Source organism: Schistocerca gregaria, chromosome 4 (assembly GCF_023897955.1).
Source record: "Schistocerca gregaria isolate iqSchGreg1 chromosome 4, iqSchGreg1.2, whole genome shotgun sequence".
Classification (NCBI taxonomy): Eukaryota; Metazoa; Arthropoda; class Insecta; order Orthoptera; family Acrididae; genus Schistocerca; species Schistocerca gregaria.
The window spans coordinates 740,090,622-740,114,434 of NC_064923.1; positions in this window are offsets into that span (position 1 = coordinate 740,090,622).

Here is a 23,813-nt window from a genome sequence, read left to right on the forward strand (position 1 = left end):
AAATGAAAGAAAGGTTCAGGAGTGGAATTAATATCCAATGTGAAAGGATATCAATAATACCAGGCGCGGATGGCATTGCTATCCTGAGTGAAAGTGAAAAAGAATTACAAGATCTGTTGAATGGAATGAACAGTCTAATGAGTACAGTATGCGATATCGAGAGTAAATCGCAGAAAGACGAAGGTAATGAAAAGTAGCAGAAGTAAGATCAGTGTGAAGCTCAGTATCAGGATTTATAGTCACGAAGTACAGATGCCGTGAAGGAACTCTGCTACCTAAGCAGAAAAGTAACCAACGGCGGCCAGAGCAAGGAGGACATCAAAGGGAGACTAGCACTGGCAAAAAGGGCATTTTCACTCTACTCGAGTTGGTAGAGCACTTTCCCGCGAAAGGCAAAGGTCCCGAGTTCGAGTGTCGGTTCGGCACACAGTTTTAATCTGCCAAGAAGTTTCGTATCAGCGCACACTCAACTGTAGAGTGAAAATTTCATTCTAGAAACATCCCCTAGGCTGCCGCTAGGCCATGTCTCCACAATATCGTTTCTTCCAGGAGTGCTAGTTCTGCAAGGTTCGCAGGAGAGCTTCTGTGAAGTTTGGAATGGAGGAGACGAGGTACTGGCGGAATTAAAGCTGCGAGGACGGGTCCTGAGTCGTTCTTGGGTAGCTCAGTTAGTAGAGCACTTTCCCATGCAGGCGAAGGTCCTCAGTTCGAGTCTCGGTCTGGCTCACTGTTTTAATCTGCCAGGGAGATTCAAAAAGGGCACTCCTGGCCAAGAGAAGTCTACTTCTATCACACATAGGGCTTAACTTGGGAAGAAATTTCTGAGAATGTACGTGTGGGGCACATCACTGTATGGCAGTGAGACTGGACTCTGGGAAAACCGGAACAGAAAAGAAGCGAAGCATTTGAGATGTTGTGCTACAGACGAATGTTGAAAATTAGATGGACTGATAGGGTAAGGAATGAGAAGTTTCTGCGCAGAATCAGAGAGGAAAGGAATATGTGGAAAACACCGACAAGAAGAAGGGACAGAATGATAGGACATCTGTTAAGACATCAGGGAATGACTTCTACGGTACTAGAGGGAGCTGTAGAGGGCAAAAACTGCAGTGAAAGGCAGCGATTGGAATACATTCAGTGAATAATTGAGAACATAGGTTGCAAGTGCTACTCTGAAATGAAGAGGTTGACTCAGGAGAGGAATCAAACCAGCTGAGATGGTTTCTTGGGGATGGCTGATTTTCTGCCCCGGTGTCACGTCTCTAATGTTCTAGTCGTCAACACAGCATAAATCATCGTCTACCTTCTTGCTGTGATACATTCTAGTAACAGCTTTCAACTACGTTCTACGATGTGACGATGATATTCAGTCACATTTAAATAAGGGACACTCTCCGATACATCATGATCTCCCCCGTCTCTCTCATCACGTTTTGGCTGCCGTTGCCTTTGACTGAGAAGGTGTTTTGTTCGTTCACGTCCTGCTTCACCTCTTCTAATTGGTTGTGTTTAGCGATCGACAGCTGTGATCTTCGGTACAGCGACGCTAGTGGCGGCTCCCTTTGTAGCAGCAATTAACCGGCTGCGTCGCGCCTAGGCGACCAGTGACGCAACCCGCCTAGCGCGCGCGTCAGTCGGCTCACGAGTTTCTCCAGACGACATATAGCATATGCCGTCTGCAAAAGCATCCGGGCGCACTCGAGAGCGCTTCTGACGGCTGTACTGTCATCCACCGCATAACCATACGAACAGCGCCAGAGATCCAGACAACGAGAAGTGAGGTTAATGGGCTCATCTGTGGAGCCCCCAGAGTCAAGAATCTCCTATGTATTCCGACGTACTTATCTGGCTTGCTTGTGCAGGTTACCAGCTCAGGTAAACCGGGGTGTGTGGATGCCAATAAAACTGTGCAAGGAGAATCGATAGTATTATTATCTAAATCGGTACCATTCTGCCTGTGCAGATGTTCAGAGAGCTCAAATGGTTCAAATGGCTCTGAGCACTATGAGACTTAACATCTGAGGTCATCAGTCCCCTAGAACTTATAATTTCTTAAACCTGATAAACCTAATGACATCACACACATCCATGCCTGAGGCAGGATTCGAACCTACGACCGTAGAGCTCGCGTTGTTCCAGGCTGAAGCGCCTAAAACCGCTCGGCCACAACGGCCGGCTGTCCAGAGACCGTAAGTGCGGTTCGTCTGAGCTGTTTTCTGGTCTAGAGCTGCAAGATCGACCTCTGACTTCACGTCAGCGTCTGAGAAATTCCAAAGTGAGCTATGTTGTTATTTACTTATTGCACTAAGTAGTGTTCTTTGACTTTCCAATAGTGTCTTTGTGTATTAACACGGCAAATAGCGCAACGAACGTCACTGTGGAAAACTGACTGAACACCGTCAATGCGAAACTTGTTCATCCAAAGGAAGGAGCAAAGAGTATCAGTGTAGAGGAAAGGTGGAAGTGCTTACACAAAATTGGCGACAAAAGCAAGTAAGTTTCTTGTATGTGCTGCAAATCGGTGCAGTAAACATACTGCAAGAACGTATGTCTGGTCCTTTAGCTGCCGACGTTGCAATAAGTACATACAGAAGATACTGTCCCTCATTAAGCGTTGATGTTCTCATTAAGCGTTGAACATTAGTTCATAAACTCAAAACGTTGGACCTTGTTGTTCAAATGGTTCAAATGGCTCTAAGCACTGTGGATCTTAACATCTGAGGTCATCAGTACCCTAGACTTGGAATTACTAGAAACCTAACTAACCTACGGACATCACACACATCCATGCCCGAGGCAGGGTTGGGCCTTGTGTGCTAATGACAAATACCGTGCCTGCAAACTGAAATGTTGTGAATCACACAGCACAGAATGTTCAGTCTGTCAGTAAGCCAGCCATGAGATCTACCTGTTGACCGTTATACACCGTCCAGTCACGTTCATGTGATCACCGTCTATGCGACACCAACGTGCAATAACCATTTGCAGACGGCTGCAGCGTCGCTGAGGGTACTGGGTGGGGGGGAGGGGGGGAGGGGGGGGAGGGGGGGAGGGGGATGGCCAGAAGCAGTGCACAGTGGTTGTTGTAATGCAGAAATGGAGCGATTTATCTGACGTCGAAAAGGGCGTTATCTTGGCTTCCGGGCCAAGACGGAACCATTTCCTAAGCGGCTAAATTTGTATACTATATCAACAAGACAAAGCGTTGCTATCTAAATCGGCACTTGGGAGACTATGGTGTATCACGGGCCATAGATGACAGGGGTCAACGACGGGTATGGGGATATATACCGGTGAAGAGATATGCAGTTATTGAGCAACTGACCGTCCAGATGAAGCATGGGGCTACTAACAGTCTCTTGTCAACGACCATTCAGCAAACATCACTGCGTATGGACTCCGCAGCAGGTATCTGGTTGACGCATCCATGCCGACTGCTGTTGATCAGCGACGAAGGCTGCACGCCAGTATCGTAACTGGAAGTGCACTAGGTTGTGACATGCAGCTTTTTCAGATGAATCACTTTTAATGCTTCTTCAGACAAATGGCCATTGGTGTGTTTGTCCGTGCAACATTCTTCGTAAGGGTCCAGGCCTGAGGACTGAGCGTTATGGAAGGTGCAACGATCAACAAAAGTATGAAACTTCATGGCAGATTGAAACTGTGTGCCCGACCGAGACTCGAACTCGGGACCTATGCCTTTCGCGGGCAAGTTTCGCAGGAGTGCTTCTGTAAAGTTTGGAAGGTAGGAGACGGATACTGGCAGAAGTAAAGCTGTGAGAGCCGGGCGTGAGTCGTGCTTCGGTAGCTCAGATGGTAGAGCACTTGCCCGCGAAAGGCAAAGGTCCTGAGTTCGAGTCTCGGTCGGGCACATAGTTTTAATCTGCCAGGAAGTTTCATATCAGCGCACACTCCGCTGTAGAGTGAAAATCTCATTCTGGAAACAAAAGTATGAATTTATCCTTGTGCACCATGTTCCCCCCTGCATGCAATTTGTTTTACCTGGGCACGCCGGCATCTACCAGTACGACAATGCAACGTGTCACGCAGCTCGCAATGTATGTGCATGGTTCGAAGGACACCAAGCTAAGTTTAGCACACTCCACTGTCCACCAAATTCGCCAGATTTAAATCCATGTGAGAAGATCTTCGAGCACTTCCGTCGGGCTGTTCGCGTCGTGGAACCTCGATGGAGAAGTCTAGCGCAGCTGGTCACAGCACCGAAGTCAGCATGGCTCCACACCCCTGTCTGTACCTTCCAGAACCTCAATGAGCACGTCATGGAACGGTCCGTGGTTATCCAGGCTGCTGTTAGGTGGTCGCATTAATGTGACTGGACCACGTGATCACTGGAGGCCCCCCTAATAAAGCATAATCCCAAATCTACTGTTCCTTTGGGTATATTAGCTTGTACTTGTTTATTGCCCGGAACGCTGTTCCATAACAATGGTTCAAATGGCTCTAAGCACTATGGGACTTATCAGCTGAGGTCATCAGTCTCCTAAATCTAGAACTACTTAAACCTAACTAACCGAAAGACATCACGCACATCCATGCCCGAGGCAGGATTCGAACCTGCGACCGTAGCAGCCCCGTGGCTCAGGGCTGAAGTGCCTAGAACCGCTCGGCCACCGCGGCTGTCTACTTTTCCATAGCTTCATATGAATATTTGCGGTGCCGTTTTGAGGGACCTTTGTTTATTTCTTTTTGCCTGAACGAACGTATTCCTTTGTCCCAGTGAGTCAGTGTTACCAGTTTCACTATACGCAAACAGAATCCAGAATCATCTAGTGAACAGACGCACTTCACTCGTCTGACCACAACGACCTTTCATGCATGTCCTACTGCGAAGACGATCCCTCTACATACTAGGTTGCTGCCTTTCTTCTAGGGGCTGTTCCACAGTGCCACACAAGTCCTACGTCAGAACTGATACGCATCTAATGATTCAAATTAATTATTGTGTATATTTAAACTTATGACTAATAAAACAGATATATCATTGCACACGAATGATTCTCCGAATACCTCAAACATTTCTGGTTCTGGCAGCATGCACATTGTTCAGAGAAAAGGGCTAAAACAAAACAAAAAATCACTACAATTATCTCAAAATACTAATCTCAAAGAATATTATCATGATGAACATCAAACGATTCCGTTTTAAGCAGCGTGGGCTTGGCCTTCTATCGATTTAGTCCCTCTATAACGCTCTTCGTCTGGATAACTTCAGAGATACTCTGGTGGCGCTGTCGGTGCGACAAAAGCAGCGGACCATGAATGTTTTAGGAGAGTGAGTGTGTAGTGTGTGGAGCGAGTTGGCCTGGGACGAGAGAAGTTTGGAGCGCTGGATCCTACACGAGAGAAGGAATCGGCACCTGTGAAGGAACCTGGTTATGACTGTGCTCTGTGAAGTGGTTTGCGTGAGTGTGCCTCATATTTTGGAATGAATACCAGTGAGTAGCAATCCCGTGAGCTTGGGGTAGCGTCTTTGATTCCTGATCAATGAGTCCTCCATCCGGGGTTCAAATCCCGCCACTGTCGAAATTTTGATGATGACTCCATTATCAAAAGATTCCGGAATAGTCCCCATTCGGATCTCCTGGAGGGGACTGCGAAGGGGGAGGTTAAAATTAGAAAAATATTGAATAATTAGCGAAAGGATAACGTTCTAAGAATCGGGGCGTGGAATGTCAACAGCTTGAACTTACACTACTGGCCATTAAAATTGCTACACCACAAAGATGACGTGCTACAAACGCGAAATTTAACCGACAGGAAGAAGATGCTGTGACATGCAAATGATTAGCTTTTCAGAGCATTCACACAAGGTTGGCGCCGGTGGCGACACCTACAACGTGCTGACATGAGGAGAGTTTCCAACAGATTTCTCACACACGAACAGCAGTTGACGGGCGTTGCCTGGTGAAACGTTGTTGTGATGCCTCGTATAAGGAGGAGAAATGCATACCATCAAGTTTCCGACTTTCATAAATGTCGGATTGTAGCCTATCGCGATTACGGTTTATCGTATCGCGACATTACTGCTCGCGTTGGTAGAGATCCAATGACTGTTAGCAGAATATGGAATCGGTGGGTTCAGGAGAGTAATACGGAACGACGTGCTGGATCCCAACGGCCTCGTATCAATAGCAGTCGAGATGACAGGCATCTTATCCGCATGGCTGTAACGGCTCGTGCAGCCACGTCTCGATCCCTGAGTGAACAGATGGGGACTTTTGCAAGACAACAACCATCTGCACGAAGAGTTCGACGACGTTTGCAGCAGCATCGACTATCAGCTCGGAGACCATGGCTGCGGTTACCCTTGACGCTGCATCACAGACATGACCACCTGCGGTGGTGTACTCAACGATGAACCTGGGTGCACGAATGGCGAAACGTTATTTTTTCGGATGAATCCAGGTTCTGTTTACAGCATCCTGATGGTCGCATCCGTGTTTGGCGACATCGCGGTGAACGCACATTGGAAGCGTGTACACGTCATCGCCATGCTGGCGTATCACCCGGCGTGATGGTATGGGGGCCATTGGTCTCGGTCACACCGGATTCCTGCAGCGCTACCTTCTCAGTTTCCTCTGTGGCGTTCATCACTTATCAGAGCACCTCTTCTCGCAGTCTCCCATGCACCTGGACGATTGGCAAGGTGTCTTGTGGTTCTGAGAGGTAACCAACAGCACTATTGTGGTACTGTAATGCTGCCTCCACTGCTTCTACTGCGGGACCACTGAACTATGTGGTTACACTCATCGAACATCGAACTGTTGCAAAGTTCCCGTCATTCAATGTGGTCTCTGATAACTTCAGTAGATATGAGCATGCGATTTGAGGGCTTGACTAACCACATACTCAACGAATTTGGTGCTGGTAAGCAGGCAGTCAAAAGCAATTTCATTGGGTCGTCCACTGTGGTGCTCATATGGAAAAGCTATCCTTGATGTCACACAATCACCTTTTGGGATATACGAGCACCGTCGTCTTGTTGTAAAGGCCCACCTTTTTTATTTAGGGTTCATGCAGAACACATCTCATCGTCACCTGTCGCACAATCGCCTTTCCAGATGTACCAGCGGTCTTGGAAGCGTTGCGTGCCTCTCTGTGGGGAGCGGCTTGGTACTAATGCCAGATATTGTGTCGTCCACTTACACCACAGTTCCGAGTGCGGTGCTATTTATGGTTCCTGCAGAAGACTTCAAAACGTCAGCCTCGGTGTCTCACTTCACCCTTTCGCCCTTCACAACTACTTGATCTTTGAGTTTCCCGCCCGCCCTCCACGCTCCCCATCCCCCTCCCCAACCCTCCCCCCCAACCCCCCCCCCCCCCCAAAAAAAAAGAAAAAATCTTACGGCGCACTAAGAAACTTCTGCCTAGATTCTTCCTTTTCTTCCTCTCTGTGACATGTTCACTGTCTATTCTTTCTCTAGAGGCCCCTCGACACATTGCTTTGGACTGCCTGAAACATCCAGTGGCAAAGCAAAGGAACCGTAGGCAGCTTTAAGGTACTTTTCAACAGCCTGAAGGCGTTCTGTGTTGTCAGTGGATTCTGGGGGGGGGGGGGGGGGGGGGGAAGGTACTGCCTCTCCATGTTCTCTAGCACAGTGTGCTTGTAAGCTTCATCAACACTAAACTTGTCCAATACAGCCATGGAAAAATTGATACGGTCGTCACTTCCGTTTGATATCCGATATAGACTATCAGTACCCAAGATGAGATTTTCATTCTGCACCGGAGTGTGCGCTGATATGAAACTTCCTGGCAGATTAAAACAGTGTGCCAGCCCGAGACTCGAACTCGGGACCTTTGCCTTCCGCGGGCAAGTTGGTAGACCACTTGCAGGAAGTTTCAATACCCAAGATGGCCGTAGTGCTGGTGTCCTTCTGCCCATGGCGCGGACGTAAGCTTCTGTGTCACCTCCCCTTTCTGCTGCTGCTGCTGCTGATGCTGCCCTCAACGGCAGCAACGCCTTGCTGTTTACACAGCTGGATATCTTCAGTAGATGGATTTGAGTCTTCTGCACCCAACCCTTTCGCAGGAGCTTGCTGATGTTGACTGCTGTCTGAAAAAGTGCTTTCCTCCTTAGTGTTGCTCACACCCGCTGCTTCTTAGAATGGAGATTCCGCCAACTGAGTCATTGCCGAACTGTCGCTTTTCGTGTTAGAGACTGAAGATGACGATCCTCAGCCCGCTGCTTTTGACACAGTTGGCAAAAGCCTACGGTTGGCTTACATGTGGTAGCGACTGGTGAGGCAAGCCGGAACCACAATACACAAGTGTACTCCAAGTGACAATGTTGTCTGCCGAATGTGTATTCCAGCTGTTAGCTGGGGATTCGGGTGGGAAGATTACGGACCGGATCATTCTAATGGAAGCATTGGTGTCCTCACATAACTGCTTCATGGTTAATCATCTTTAATACATAACTTACCTTTATTAAACTCAAACGAGTTTTACAGACAATCAACAGTAAAACTCACTGAAAAAATTTCAGAAAAATGACTTTCAAATAGCTGCCACTAATTATGAGCCACCAGCCATTAACTAAGGGCCAAAAGAAGAGAATTTAAAAAAAATTAACAACAGGTAGCAAAATTCACAAAGCAGTTTTTTAAGTAAATGGCCTTTAAACAGGTGCCATTAATTGTGAACCCAGCGAACAGTGGAAAGAAGAAACACACTATTTTAAAAGAACAGTCACAGAATAAGCAGCTACAAATGACGAAAATTCCCTGATCAAATTTGAAGCAAATGATTCTTAAACAACTGTTGTTAATTATGAATGCACTGACATTTAGCTGACAGCAAAATACAGAATTTAAAAAAAAATCACTGAATAAGCAGCAACAGTCAGTCAAAATTCACTGATTAGATTTTAAGCAAATGGCTTATAAACAACTGCTATTGCATATGAACCCACTGTCATTCGGTACAAACACAGGATACAGAATTTTAAAAAACAGTTAACAGTTACTGAATAGGCAGCTACCGTACACCAAAGTTCGGTGATCAGCTTTTAAGCTGTCATTCAGTAGGCAGGAAAACACAAAACTTAAAAAAAAATTAACGTCACTGAATAACCAGCTACAAGTAGCCAAAATTCACTGATCAGATTTGAAAGAAATGACGTTTCAACAGCTGTTATTAATTATGAACCCACTGTCATTCATAGACAGTAAAATATTGAATTTTAAAAACAATTAACAGTCACTGAATAGTCAGCCAAAAAATGGTTGAAATGGCTCTGAGCACTATAGGACGTAACATCTGAGGTCTTCAGTCTCCTAGAACTTAGAACTACGTAAACCTAACTAACCTAAGCACACACAACCATGCCCGAGGCTGGATTCGAACCTGCGACCGTAGCGGTCGCTCGGTTCCAGACTGTAGCGCCTAGAACCGCTCTGCCACCGCAGCCGAATAGCCAGCCACAGTTAACCAAAGTTCACTGATCAGATTTTGAAGCAAATGAATTATAAACAGCTGCCATTAATTATGAACCCGCTGTCAGAACTTTACAAACAGAACTTTAAAAACAACTAACGGTCACTGAATAAGCAGCTACAGTCAGCCAAAATTCACTGATCAGATTTTAAGGAAATTACCTCTGAACAGCCACCACTAATTATGAGCCCACTGTCACTCAGTAGGCAGCAATGGTGCAGAATTTTAAACACAACAGTCACTGAATCGACAGTTGCAGCTAAACAAAGTCCACTGATCAGATTCTAAGCAAATGATTTTTAAACAGCTCCTGTTATTTATGAGTGGTGGTTGCATAAACCACCACGCATTGGTAAGAGCGAAAAGCAAAGACATACATGGATACATGGAAGTTACTTAACTTGGGGAGGATGGCTGCGTGGCCGCCATCCTTTCACTCCTTAAGCGTGCAACAGACCGGACTTCCTTCACTAGCATGGAAGCGGCCAAATAACCTCCACGTCAGTTGTGCGTTTTCTGATATATCACGCTCACTCACGGCTTCGCAGGCCAGACGACAATCGACAGTCGAAACCAGGCTCAGCGCCTTCCTGCTCCGTGACTTTAGTCCTCACCGTTCGTGCCACCGGCGAACCTCCGAAGTCATCCAGACAAAGACTGTCAACGGCTGACGTTTGATTAGATGTTTACAAACCGTAACTGTATTCCGCTAGGCGAGAAACTGTGAAAGCTATCGATACGTCTTTGTCGATTTTTTTCGTAATTAACAGGAATTAATACATCGCCTTTTAAGTGAAACTAGTAGTCAGCAACGAGGTATTTTGACTTCCTGCTTATACTGAAATACTTCATCGTTCCAAAAGGCTTTTCTTGAAATCGTGTTGAAATTCAGATGAACAGTGCTTCATCTATTTTGTACGATTTTTTGATGGAATTCAGGCCTCAGAAAACTTATTACATCACTGCGAAAAAGACATGACTCTTATTTCCAGTATATATTAGTGGAGCTCGTAACAATTTCCTAAAAAAGCTGTCAAAGTACAGAGACTGATATCAAAAGGGAGCTATAATTAGAAACAATTTTGCGTGGTGGGCTAGACTATATACTGTGTTAAATCGGAACCAGCTTTAATTACGTGAAATTTACCTCCGACAAGCAATCAGTTTTCGTTTGGAGCAACTCATCTAGAATAGCTTAACTGGTTGCAATCGATCCTTGATTTACGAAAAGCGCGTCGAGCTAAATCAAATTAACGGACAGCCTTCCGTTCTGTTTGATGTGAAAACTCGCCGAGGATGACACGTAGTTAGGAGTGATCTTTCCACGGTGGGATTACTGGGGATGTTTAGGGAAACCCAAGTCGCTGAAGTAGCATAAAATGACATACTTGCTCCAGGCCCTTGAGAAGCACGGAGTTATTGACATTTTCTCAAAATATTCTGATAACAATCCTCTACCGTATGAAGGATTTTGATTCTGAAGGTATCAGACACCCTATACGAGGCTGAGTAATAAAACTAATGAAAAAATCGATGAAACTACGTTAACCACAGGACCTATAGAGAGGACAACGTGACAGGAAAGACGTAAAACTTAAAATATGTTTACCAGCGGAATAGCTGAAGTACTTAGAAGCAGATTTAATACGTATAGCCGGCCGGAGTGACCGAGAGGTTCTAGGCGCTGCAGTCTGGAACTGCGCGACCACTACAATTGCAGGTTCGAATCCTGCCTCGGGCATGGATGTGTGTGATGTCCTTAGGTTATTTAGGTTTAAGTAGTTCGACGCTCTAGGGGACTGATGACCATAGTGCTCAGAGCCATTTGAACCATTTGATACGTACATGACGTAGAAACCGAAAAACAAAATGACTGTGGGGTAAGGTATGTATGGCTGACTTCTCTGTATGAACATAAGAACGTCATACAGAGAAGCTACGGCGTGCCGCCATTGTGGCCACATTCCGGATATATTATCGGCTATCGAGTTTTTGAAATTGTTCAAATGGCTCCGGTCACTACGGACTTAACTTCTGAGGTCATCAGTCCCCTAGAACTTAGAACAACTTAAACCTAAAGACATTACACACATCCATGCCCGAGGCAGGATTCGAACCTGCGACCGTAGCGGTCACGCAGTTCCAAACTGAAGCGCCTAGAATCGCACGGCCCGAGTTTTTGATTTTTAATTAATGGTCACGGCTTCGTTAATTACCTGACAATTATGTTTAGGATAACTGATCTGTAAGGCTGCAAGATTTCATTTTATAGATGTGTTTAATCTAATACTTCTTTTACTGGCTCTTACATAATTCTATATTTTACCTTGCCAGGCTAAAGGAGCGTCACGTTATTAGTATTTGCACTTTTTATGTGGATTTTAAGTATGGTTGTAATTCCACGTATAGTATGTCAGTACATGTTTTATTGTCTGACGCTCGTTTTGCCACGTGAAGTAATTTTAATTAATGAAAATGCATACCGCATTTTAATAGCTACATTTGAGATACTGGTTTATAATGTAGCCTAGCTACAGTGCCCTCTGCTGGCCTCACTTTCTTTGTATAAATACTAGACATATTCTGATTATCACCAGCACTTACTGTGTACCTACATATTTAGTTGACGTTTATATTACACCTGTAGATTTTATGGTATACATGGCTGTTAATCATGTAAATCTTTCTTATGTAGTACCAGGCCTTTTATAAATTTAGTGGCAGCCTAGCAGTCACCCAAAGACACTCGCTGCGGGATGTCACCTGTAGCCAGAAAACTTCTCGTTGTAGGATGCCACCCCTGGAAGATTGCAATATCTCTCAACAATGTTCCACCCCTGAAAGATGAAGTATCTCTCAACAATGTTCCACCCCTGAAAGATGAAGTATCTCTCAACAATGTTCCACCCCTGAAAGATGAAGTATCTCACAGCAAGGTGCCAACCCTGAAAGATGCAATATCTCACAGCAAGGTGCCAACCCTGAAAGATGCAATATCTCACAGCAAGGTGGCACCCCTGGAAGACACAGTATCTCACAGCAAGGTGGCACCCCTGGAAGACACAGTATCTCACAGCAAGGTGACACCCCTGGAAGACACCGTATCTCACAGCAATGTGGCACCCCTGGAAGACACAGTATCTCGCAGCAATGTGGCACCCCTGGAAGACGCAATATCTCGCAGCAATGTGGCACCCCTGGAAGACGCAATATCTCGCAGCAATGTGGCACCCCTGGAAGACGCAATATCTCGCAGCAATGTGGCACCCCTGGAAGATGCAATATCTCGCAGCAATGTGGCACCCCTGGAAGATGCAATATCTTGCAGCAATGTGGCACCCCTGGAAGACGCAATATCTCGCAGCAAGGTGCCACCCCTGGAAGACGCAATATCTCGCAGCAAGGTGCCACCCCTGGAAGACGCAATATCTCACAGCAAGGTGCCACCCCTGGAAGACGCAATATCTCGCAGCAAGGTGCCACCCCTGGAAGACGCAATATCTCGCAGCAAGGTGCCACCCCTGGAAGACGCAATATCTCGCAGCAAGGTGCCACCCCTGGAAGACGCAATATCTCGCAGCAAAGTGCCACCCCTGGAAGACGCAATATCTCGCAGCAAGGTGCCACCCCTGGAAGACGCAATATCTCGCAGCAAGGTGCCACCCCTGGAAGACGCAATATCTCGCAGCAAGGTGCCACCCCTGGAAGATGCAATATCTTGCAGCAAGGTGCCACCCCTGGAAGATGTAATATCCCACTGCAGGCCATCATCCCCATAGTCATAAGTTCTCGTATTATCCTTAATATCTAACTGATTACAAAGTCACGCATGATCACACATCTTTGTCCATCATAAAAGATGCCAGAATGTTCCCTTACTTGATGCCCACTCCCCCCTAAAAGTGACAGGTGGTACTTATATAGTCATACCTTACAAACTTCGATTAATACTGTGGAGTGTGGAGGCAACATAGAGGAATCAATGCCAAAGTGAACCTTTGAATCGGTGCCTGAAGCTTTCTTGGTTGTGTCAGTTGGTACAGGACTTACCATTCAATCAAAAATCGGCTTTCAGATCCCTGTGCGGCATATACACTTAACTTTCATCTGCATCCATACTCTGTAAAGTACTGTGAAGTGTATGGCAAAGGTACTGCTCTTGTAGCAATAGAGACAATCGTAGTGGTTAATACGCCAATAGTAAAACAATGCTTGTGTTTCTCGAGGTCTTTGATCCTCAGCTGCAGTTTATTAATAGATGGATATTGTTGCTAAGAAGCCTCTCAGTTGTGCTGAAGCGATACCCAAAGAGAAAAATGTTACAATAGTCAGAAATAACGACCGCAACAGAAGCATACGAACACTATAAAAACTACCTGTCCTAAAGGCAATAATGGAAAAGAAGCACATACCACAGCAAGTCGCGTGGTAAATATCAGCACTGGGTATTTTCTGATACGATTGAAAGGAGTATACTGGAGCACACTTGTAATGCGGCGCCAGAATAAGATAGGAATATTAATAAATTAAAATGAAACTAGTATACAATGAACGATGAATGTCTTCGATAGGCTTTATATCGCAGACCCAGTGTCTTCGATAGGCTTTATATCGCAGACCCAGAGATACTGCTAATGTTGGAGTAAGACAGTGCTTGGCCCACAGTTGTAGGTAGCCGGCTGTGAGGGAAAAGCGTTGGAGTAGGCAGTTTTTGGGGAGTACTGTGTGAAGCCACCAAGAGTTACATTAATGTAGGTATGTCAGTGTTGTTGAACATGGAAGCAGATGTCCTCATGCAACCATGGTAAATATATTAAATTATTATGATTTCTGTTATTTTGCCAACGCGTTAACTTAGTTGAGTTGACTGATAATTTGTGATTGTTGAGTAACCCTAGAATGTACGTAAACCGTTTTGGTAAAAGGGCTAGTTAGATATTTCACTTTGTTAAGTTTCTAAGAGTTTTTAACATACCTGTATTTAATTTGATTATTTGCATTTATGTTGGATAGTACCTGCTCTTTAAATATCGTTGTTTGTGAAATAATTGTGAGAAATGTAGCTTCAGTTGTCAGATGTTTTTGAAAAACCAAAGTTTACTTGCAATATAATTTTGCTAAAAATCTGTTAGTAATTCATTATAATCAGTACCGCCTCCCTGCCCAGATCATATATTTTTCAAAGAAGATCGATTTTCATAAATATTCTCGTTTATCAGCCATATGAATTTCGTGTGCATTTCAAGTAATATGGCCAGCATCGCACAAAGCTGAGCCTGTAGCTATCATATTTATATTTTTTGTGAGAGACCAGAACATATAGCGTTATTCCGTTGCTGCTGTAGAGTTAAGACAATTTAATTTATTTGCTGTATGCACAGGGACGAATGTTATCAGCTGTGAACAGGGAATGATGATTCAGTGCCTAAGGAGCTGAATGTACTTTGCAGTGACTGTATTTCTTTATTGGCATTAGGACTTGCACTGCCGAATCGATTCGTGTAAAGTTTTGCTAACGGTAACACATAGTAAGCACACCGCTTGCATTTGCAACACACGCCACACGACAATTCGAGTTATGTATCCATTCCACAGTTAAGACTTCATTCAACGTAATCATAAAGCATTAAAGAAGTTACACATTTACAAATACACTTAAATAAAAACACACACCCGTTCTTCAGCCTAACACCCTGCATTCCCCTCTCAACTTTAGTACCCTTCTAATACCTCTTTCGAGTTCACGCCTCCGCCATCACAACACTCACCTACCACCACCACAAAATAATAACCCATTGTGTAACCTAAGACACACAAGAGTTGTCAGCAACAAGGAAAAGAAGAATATTGTCAAACAAGCTAGTGTACTGCGAATTTCGTACTACGTGTGTTGAAAGTGCACCTGACTGTAAAGACTGTCTTATCATACCCTCTGTGAACAGTTAAAGTTCGTCATAATACGAGAATAGGTAGTTGCCAGTGAAATACTAATTCAGAAAAGGATTAAGTACAAAACGAAAATTAGTCGAAACTCAACAAGAGAAAAGAACTGTTTATAACTTGTTGTAGTGGTCTTCAGTCCTGAGACTGGTTTGATGCAGCTCTCCATGCTACTCTATCCTGTGCAAGCTTCTTCATCTACCAGTACCTACTGCAACCTACATCCTTCTGTATATGTTTAGTGTATTCATCTCTTGGTCTCCCTCTACGATTTTTGCCCTCCAATACTAAACTGGTGATCCCTTGATGCCTCAGAACATGTCCTACCAACCGATCCCTTCTTCCAGTCAAGTTGTGCCAGAAACTTCTCTTCTTCCCAATCCTATTCAATACCTCCTCATTAGTTACATGATCTACCCATCTAATCGTCAGCATTCTCCTGTAGCACCACATTTCGAAAGCTTCTATTCTCTTCTTGTCCAAACTAGTTATCGTCAATGTTTCACTTCTATACATGGCTACACTCCATACAAATAATTTCAGAAACGTCTTCCTGGCACTTAAATCTATACTCTATGTTAACAAATTTCTCTTCTTTAGAAACTCTCTCCTTGCCATTGCCAGTCTACATTTGATATCTTCTCTACTTCGAGCATCATCAGTTATTTTGCTCCCCAAATAGCAAAACTCCTTTACTACTTTAAGTGTCTCATTCTCTAATCTAATTCCCTCAGCATCACCCAACTCAAATCGACTACATTCCATTATCCTCGTTTTGCTTTTGTTGATGTTCATCTTATATCCTCCTTTCAAGACACTGTCCATTCCGTTCAGCTGCTGTTCCAGGTACTTTATAACTTAAAAATTCAAAGTACTTCTAAATTTGTTTGCAAGTTTTACCCTTAGACATGTACTTACTAGGGGAAGTGATGTTTGGCCACTGATTATATCTTTGACAATACAAAGCGAATCGCTTTTGGTGTAATAACACATCACTTGTTTCAGTTGCACGATTGGCAATATCAATATGCCAAAGGAATTCATAGAAAGTGCCATCTTATTTTGTACGTGAACGTCTGTGATCAACTCTCGGTAAACTCCAAGAAATTAATCTCTATTGCGGATGTCCGTATACAAACCGCCAAAAATAAGCTGGAAAAAGTTTCGAGACTGAGTCACATGCCTGTAACTACAATTCACTGAAGCTACATAATTTTTTCTACTTAGTGAATTGCAATCAACGCTCATTATTGTCAATATAGTGTTTGACGGTTATTGTGTTGAGCACGCCGGACCGTTCGAAGTCCCCGGGCTGGGTGTGATGAAACCGTAGCGGCCAGAACGGGGTCACAACCTCAGAGATTCCGACCGCGGGTGCTGCGGCCCTTCCTCGTCGTCACGCAGGTTTCCAGAACTCGTTCTCCAGAAACAGGAAGGCGTTGCGTGAGCCCAACTTCAGTATACCAGCGGCCGCTAATATCTGCCTGCTTATCTCATATTGATTATAATTGCAGGGCGCTGCGAGATACCATCTCGAAGCGGAAGTGCGCTGGGAAGAAAAGAAAAGAAAAGGCCACTATAAACAATTAGGCTCGCGTGTCCGACATCGGATCAAAATCTACTGCGTAATACGAGTGATTTGGGAATTATCTCTGTTTGGTGTCGCCACGTCGATACAGAAACTAGCTGCTGCAGGATGTTCGGTACGCTACAACATCGATGTAAGGCTAGAAATAAAGACCATCTGATAAATATACGGCACAGAATGAGAGTCGTAGAAATAAGGTCTCGACGTTCAAGTTATAACTAGTATAACATCTACCTCAGGAGCCGGCCGGTGTGGCCGAGTATTTCTAGGCGCTTCAGTCTGGAACCATGCGACCACACTACGGTCGCAATTTAGAATCCTACCTCGGGATGTGTGTACTGTTCATAGGTTAGTTAGGTTTAAGTAGTTCTACGTTCTAGGGGATTGATGACCTCAAATGTTAAGTCCCACAGTGCTCAGAGCCATTTAAACCATTTGAACCTACCTCAGGATTTACAGAACAGTACGAGAGAAAATACATCCAGAAGATAGGCTGATGTGACAAAAGTCACCGGATAGCGATATGCACGTACAAAGTTGGCGGTAGTTTTGCGTACAAAAGGCAGACAAGGTCAGTTCATTGGCGGATTGTCATTCGTGGTTCATATGAAATGTTTCCCGGCGTGACTATGGCCGCATGACATGAATTAACAGCCTCTGAAAGCGAAATGGTAGAGCGAGACGCATGGGACATCCCATTTCGATAATCTTAAGGAATTCAATACCACACAGTGTCAAGAGTGTGCTGAGACCACCAGCTTTCTGGCATTACCTCTCACAACGGACAACGCTGTGGCCGGCGGCCTTCACTTAACGACTGAGAGCAGCAACGTTTGCTTAGTGATGTCAGTGCCAGCAGACAAGCAACACTGCGTAAAATTACCGCAGAATCAGTAAGACAAATGTATCCGTGAGACAACCGACGCGAGTGCCTTTGCTAACAACACGACGTCGCTTGCAGCGCCTCTCCTGGGCTCGCGACCATATCGGTTTGGCCCTAGAGGACTGGAAAACTGTCGCATTGTCAGATGAGTCCCGATTTCAGTTGCTAACATTTGATGGTAGGGTTCGGGTGTGGCGGAAACCCCATTAAGTCTTGGCCCAAGTTGTCAACAAGGCACTGCGCAAGCTTTTGGTGGCTCCATAATGGTGTGGGCTGTGTTTACATGGAATAGACTGGGCGCCCGAAAAGAACCCCATCTAACATTTATGGGGCATAATCGAGAGGTCGGTTCGGTCACAAAATCCTGCTCCGGCAACACTTTCGCAATTATGAGCGGCTATAGAGTCAGCATGGCTCAATATTTGAACAGGGGCTTTACGGCAAGAAAGAAAGAATGAATTGATTGTTGGTGCCTCCTTTACCTCCTCTGCATTACTGCACATGACGTGTCACTGAGCACATTTGTTCTGTGCCTGCAGTACACGTGAGGCGCCTATTTGTTTCTACTGCACTGTGTGGAATACGAAGGTTCTGTTGTAGTTCACTAACCTGCTGTCTTCCAGTTGATGTCCCCAGCGCAGAAAGCAGCACGCAGGTCGTAGGTTCTGTATCTTGAGGCTGAAACCGACTTTTAGCGAGGTTCTGTTCTGTTCTGAAATAATGTAATACTCCTGGAAATTGAAATAAGAACACCGTGAATTCATTGTCCCAGGAAGGGGAAACTATATTGACATATTCCTGGGGTCAGATACATCACATGATCACACTGACAGAACCACACGCACATAGACACAGGCAACAGAGCATGCACAATGTCGGCACTAGTACAGTACAGTGTATATCCACCTTTCGCAGCAATGCAGGCTGCTGTTCTCCCATGGAGACGATCGTAGAGATGCTGGATGTAGTCCTGAGGAACGGCTTGCCATGCCATTTCAACCTGGCGCCTCAGTTGGACCAGCGTTCGTGCTGGACGTGCAGACCGCGTGAGACGACGCTTCATCCAGTCCCAAACATGCTCAATGGGGGACAGATGCGGAGATCTTGCTGGCCAGGGTAGTTGACTTACACCTTCTAGAGCACGTTGGGTGGCACGGGATACATGCGGACGTGCATTGTCCTGTTGGAACAGCAAGTTCCCTGCCGGTCTAGGAATGGTAGAACGATGGGTTCGATGACGGTTTGGATGTACCGTGCACTATTCAGTGTCCCCTCGACGATCACCAGAGATGTACGGCCAGTGTAGGAGATCGCTCCCCACACCATGATGCCGGGTGTTGGCCCTGTGTGCCTCGGTCGTATGCAGTCCTGATTGTGGCGCTCACCTGCACGGCGCCAAACACGCATACGACCATCATGGCACCAAGGCAGAAGCGACTCTCATCGCTGAAGACGACACGTCTCCATTCGTCCCTCCATTCACGCCTGTCGCGACACCACTGGAGGCGGGCTGCACGATGTTGGGGGGTGAGCGGAAGACGGCCTAACGGTGTGCGGGACCGTAGCCCAGCTTCATGGAGACGGTTGCGAATGGTCCCCGCCGATACCCCAGCAGCAACAGTGTCCCTAATTTGCTGGGAAGTGGCGGTGCGGTCCCCTACGGCACTGCGTAGGATCCTACGGTCTTGGCGTGCATCCGTGCGTCGCTGCGGTCTGGTCCCAGGTCGACGGGCACGTGCACCTTCCGCCGACCACTGGCGACAACATCGATGTACTGTGGAGACCTCACGCCCCACGTGTTGAGCAATTCGGCGGTACGTCCACCCGGCCTCCCGCATGCCCACTATACGCCCTCGCTCAAAGTCCGTCAACTGCACATACGGTTCACGTCCACGCTGTCGCGGCATGCTTCCAGTGTTAAAGACTGCGATGGAGCTCCGTATGCCACGGCAAACTGGCTGACACTGACGGCGGCGGTGCACAAATGCTGCGCAGCTAGCGCCATTCGACGGCCAACACCGCGGTTCCTGGTGTGTCCGCTGTGCCGTGCGTGTGATCATTGCTTGTACAGCCCTCTCGCAGTGTCCGGAGCAAGTATGGTGGGTCTGACACACCGGTGTCAATGTGTTCTTTTTTCCATTTCCAGGAGTATATATGTATATATATGATCACACGCACGGCACAGCGGACACACCAGGAACCGCGGTGTTGGCCGTCGAATGGCGCTAGTAAGTATATATATATATATATATATATATATATATATATATATATATATATATATCATCACGCCGGGTGATACGCCAGTATGGCGATGACGAATACACACTTCCAATGTGCGTTCACCGCGATGTCACCAAACACGGATGCGACCATCATGATGCTGTAAAGAGAACCTAGATTCATCCCAAAAAATGACGTTTTGCCATTCGTGCTCCCAGGTTCGTCGTTGAGTACACCATCGTAGGCGCTCCCGTCTGTGATGCAACGTCAAGGGTAACCCCAGCCATAGCCTCCAAGCTGATAGTCCATGCTGCTGCAAACGTCGTCGAACTGTTCGTGCAGATGGTTGTTGTCTTGCAAACGTCCCCTTCTGTTGACTCAGGGATCGAGACGTGGCTGCACGATCCGTTACAGCCATGCGGATAAGATGTCTGTCATCTCGAATGCTAGTGATACGAGGCCGTGGGGATCCAGCACGGCGTTCCGTATTATCCTCCTGAACCCACTTATTCCATATTCTTTTAACAATCATTGTATATCGACCAAGGCGAGCAGCAATGTCGCGATACAATAAACAGCAATCGCGATAGGCTACAATCCGACCTTTATCAAAGTCGGAAAAGTGATGGTACGCGTTTCTCCTCCTTACACGAGGCATTACAACAACGTTTCACCAGGCAACGGCATTCAACTGGTGTTTGTGTATGAGAAATCGGTTGGAAACTTTCCTCATGTCAACACGTTGTAGGTGTCGCTACCGGCGCCAATCTTGCGTGAATGATCTGAAAAGCTAATCATTTCAATATCACATCATCTTCTTCCTGTCGGTTAAATTTCGCGTCTGTAGCACGTCATCTTCGTGGTGTAGCAATTTTAATTTCCAGTAGTGTAAATAATGCAACTCATTTTTTTCTCGGCAATTTTTGTTGGATAAATGCGAAATTTGTTGTGTGACATTGTGGAATATTTCAGCTTCAGCCAGAATTGTTTCATGAAGTTCCGATAAGTGCTGGCGCTATATGTAGCCTGTAAATTACCGTCTGTGATGGAGATGCGTCCCAAACGGAGAACTATCGCCGAGATTCTTTTGATGGAAAACCAGAGGACTGCAGATATCCATAGGAGCTTGCGGAGTATCTACGAAGACTTGGCAGTGAACAAAAGCATGACGAATCGTCGGGCAAGGCGTCTGCAGTCACCCCAAAAAAGTTGCGCAAACTGTCCGATCTCTCGCGTGCCAGCCGGCCACACAGGCTGTGACTCCTGCAATGCTGGAACGTGCGGACACTCTCGTTCGAGATGATCTGCGGGTCACACTCAGACATTGTACTGCACAAACAAACGTCTCTGTTGCTATTGCTCATACATTCAGCCACCAGTTGAGGTGCTGAAAGATGTTTGTACGCTGAGTTCCTCGCCACCTAAGAGAATAGCATGAACAGCAACGAAGGACAATGGTGTCTAATTGCTTGCGAGGTTGATGGTGACAATTTTTTTCTCGAAAATCATCACATTCTGCTTGTCAGTAATAGGAAACTACGTCGTCATCATCGTCTTCATTTATTGCCTTTACTGGCCTGTAAAGCCTACAGAAGAATAAAAAAGGTTACAAAACACAATATAAAAATAATACAACAAACTGAACAGATACACATAGGAAACTAAGTACATGTTAAATTGATACTATCCTCATGTGTAGAAGACGAGTGTCTCTATAAAGACAATATACGAAGAACGTCATATATTCACAGCTGCAATTTTCTCACTTTTCAAGTGAAGAAAATTGCAGTTACTGTGACGCAGTATATATTTAATTGGTTGTGACGATTTGTTAATAACACGTCGTTCACCAGGTGTGTTTCTCGCTGGGATATATAAAAGGCTCCGTATAATTGCAGCCATCTCTGGTATATCCTTATCTCGTCTCCTCCACTACTTTAACATATTAACGTCACTCCTACGTGCGTTAAAATATACAGGCCTATTTCATCCCCAACGGAGAATCAGTTATTGCCCCAGTTGCTGAAACGAGCTCGCTTTCTGGGTAGCGATAACACCGTATTTGACGGCTCTGTGTCGATTAACAACAGAGAGAGAGGAAACTGCATGAAGGTTCACCGGGAAAATGTATTTTACATTAGTAATTATACAAATTTTAATACTCCCGTTTACTATAAGACAATGTGCACCAACTATGCAGAAGATTACGTTAATGACTGCAAGTAGCACCTGTAAAACTAGCACACTTTTGTCGCACACTGCTCAGAATTTCCTGCTTTTAATTTGTTAAGCACATTAACAGCACGAAAGAAGACCAAAGGAACGTTGCAGCTTTGAGGCTGGAAATAATTACGACCTCCTTACATACAAGAGTTAGGGTTCGATTTGTAATCCCTTGTAGCTCGTATAAAAAATACGTATCTGTTAATATATATCAACTACGCTAGTTAATTACAAAGTTATCCTTTCTTTGTATCATAATAAAACAGTACTTGCAACCATAGTAATGTAACTCATCCCACACTATTTGAAAACTCATTTTCATTCACTCGGCAGATGGATGTCAAACTAAAGGAGGACTAACTGGACTGTAGATGTTTTTTCGCCCTCTAGATTGTCATTCCCTTCTTTAAATGATTTCATAGAATCCACAATTCTTCCTGCAAACTCTATATCATATCTCTGCAACCTGTAAGAGAAATTCTTTTTCGTCACTAAAGTAGAATCTTTGCTATATTGACTGTATAACAATGCAGTGTACTGGTAGTACCAGTGAATAATGATCTCTTGTTTCATAGAAGATTTCAAAGCAAAGCAGAGACCACTTTTCTTCATGTTATTTCCAGTATTTATTGTTGCTGCAACCATCGGGGCATCATTTAACAGAAAGCGGAAGTGTGGCTAACTGCTGTGTTAATACAACGAGCAGCACATAGAAGCTTTCGTCATATATCAGTGCTTTTATTGTATATGCACCCCGGTCTCTGACAAGAAGGAAACTATGCAACATGTCCGGCGAAATGTTCCAGTGAGCTATACCCTCTTATATTTCTACTTTAACATTTACTCCCATCTTGTTGACGTCCGGGAATTAAGTTATGAATAAAACATTATTTAATAAAGACCAATCTGTGTTTGTCTAATATTCTGCAAGCGTCAAATAATGCACCTGATTTTGTTAATTAATCCACATTTAAATTTTTGCACCGTATGCCTCCTTAGCAGGAGACATTATTCTGTTTCACATTGCATCAATTCGTTCTTTGACGTGCCTGCTTATAGTAGAGGTATGTAGCATGACATTTGAAACACTGATTTCTTCGTAATTAGCATTTAGATCTTCTCGGCCAGGTTCTTTGAAATCTTCACTTGAAACAGCATCAAAAGGTCTCAATCTTTGGAACACATTGCAACTCATTTTAATGTTATACTATGTTTTATTACTACTGGTGTAACTAATGAAATTGTGCCATTGTGGAATTTCTTAAACCTATGTTTCTTTAAATGAGTCGTTCCCGATTGGAAAAACAACAGTGTAGAGCAGATTAAACACAATACGTACCCGTGAACTTGCTGTTTTCGTGTACAAACAACAGAAACGTATTCCATAGTTTGTTTTTTAAAACTTCCCATTTCTTCAGGATCTACACATTGTTTTCAGTCTTAGCACACTGGTTTCCTCGCCTTGCATGATTACAGACACACACACACCACGAGTGA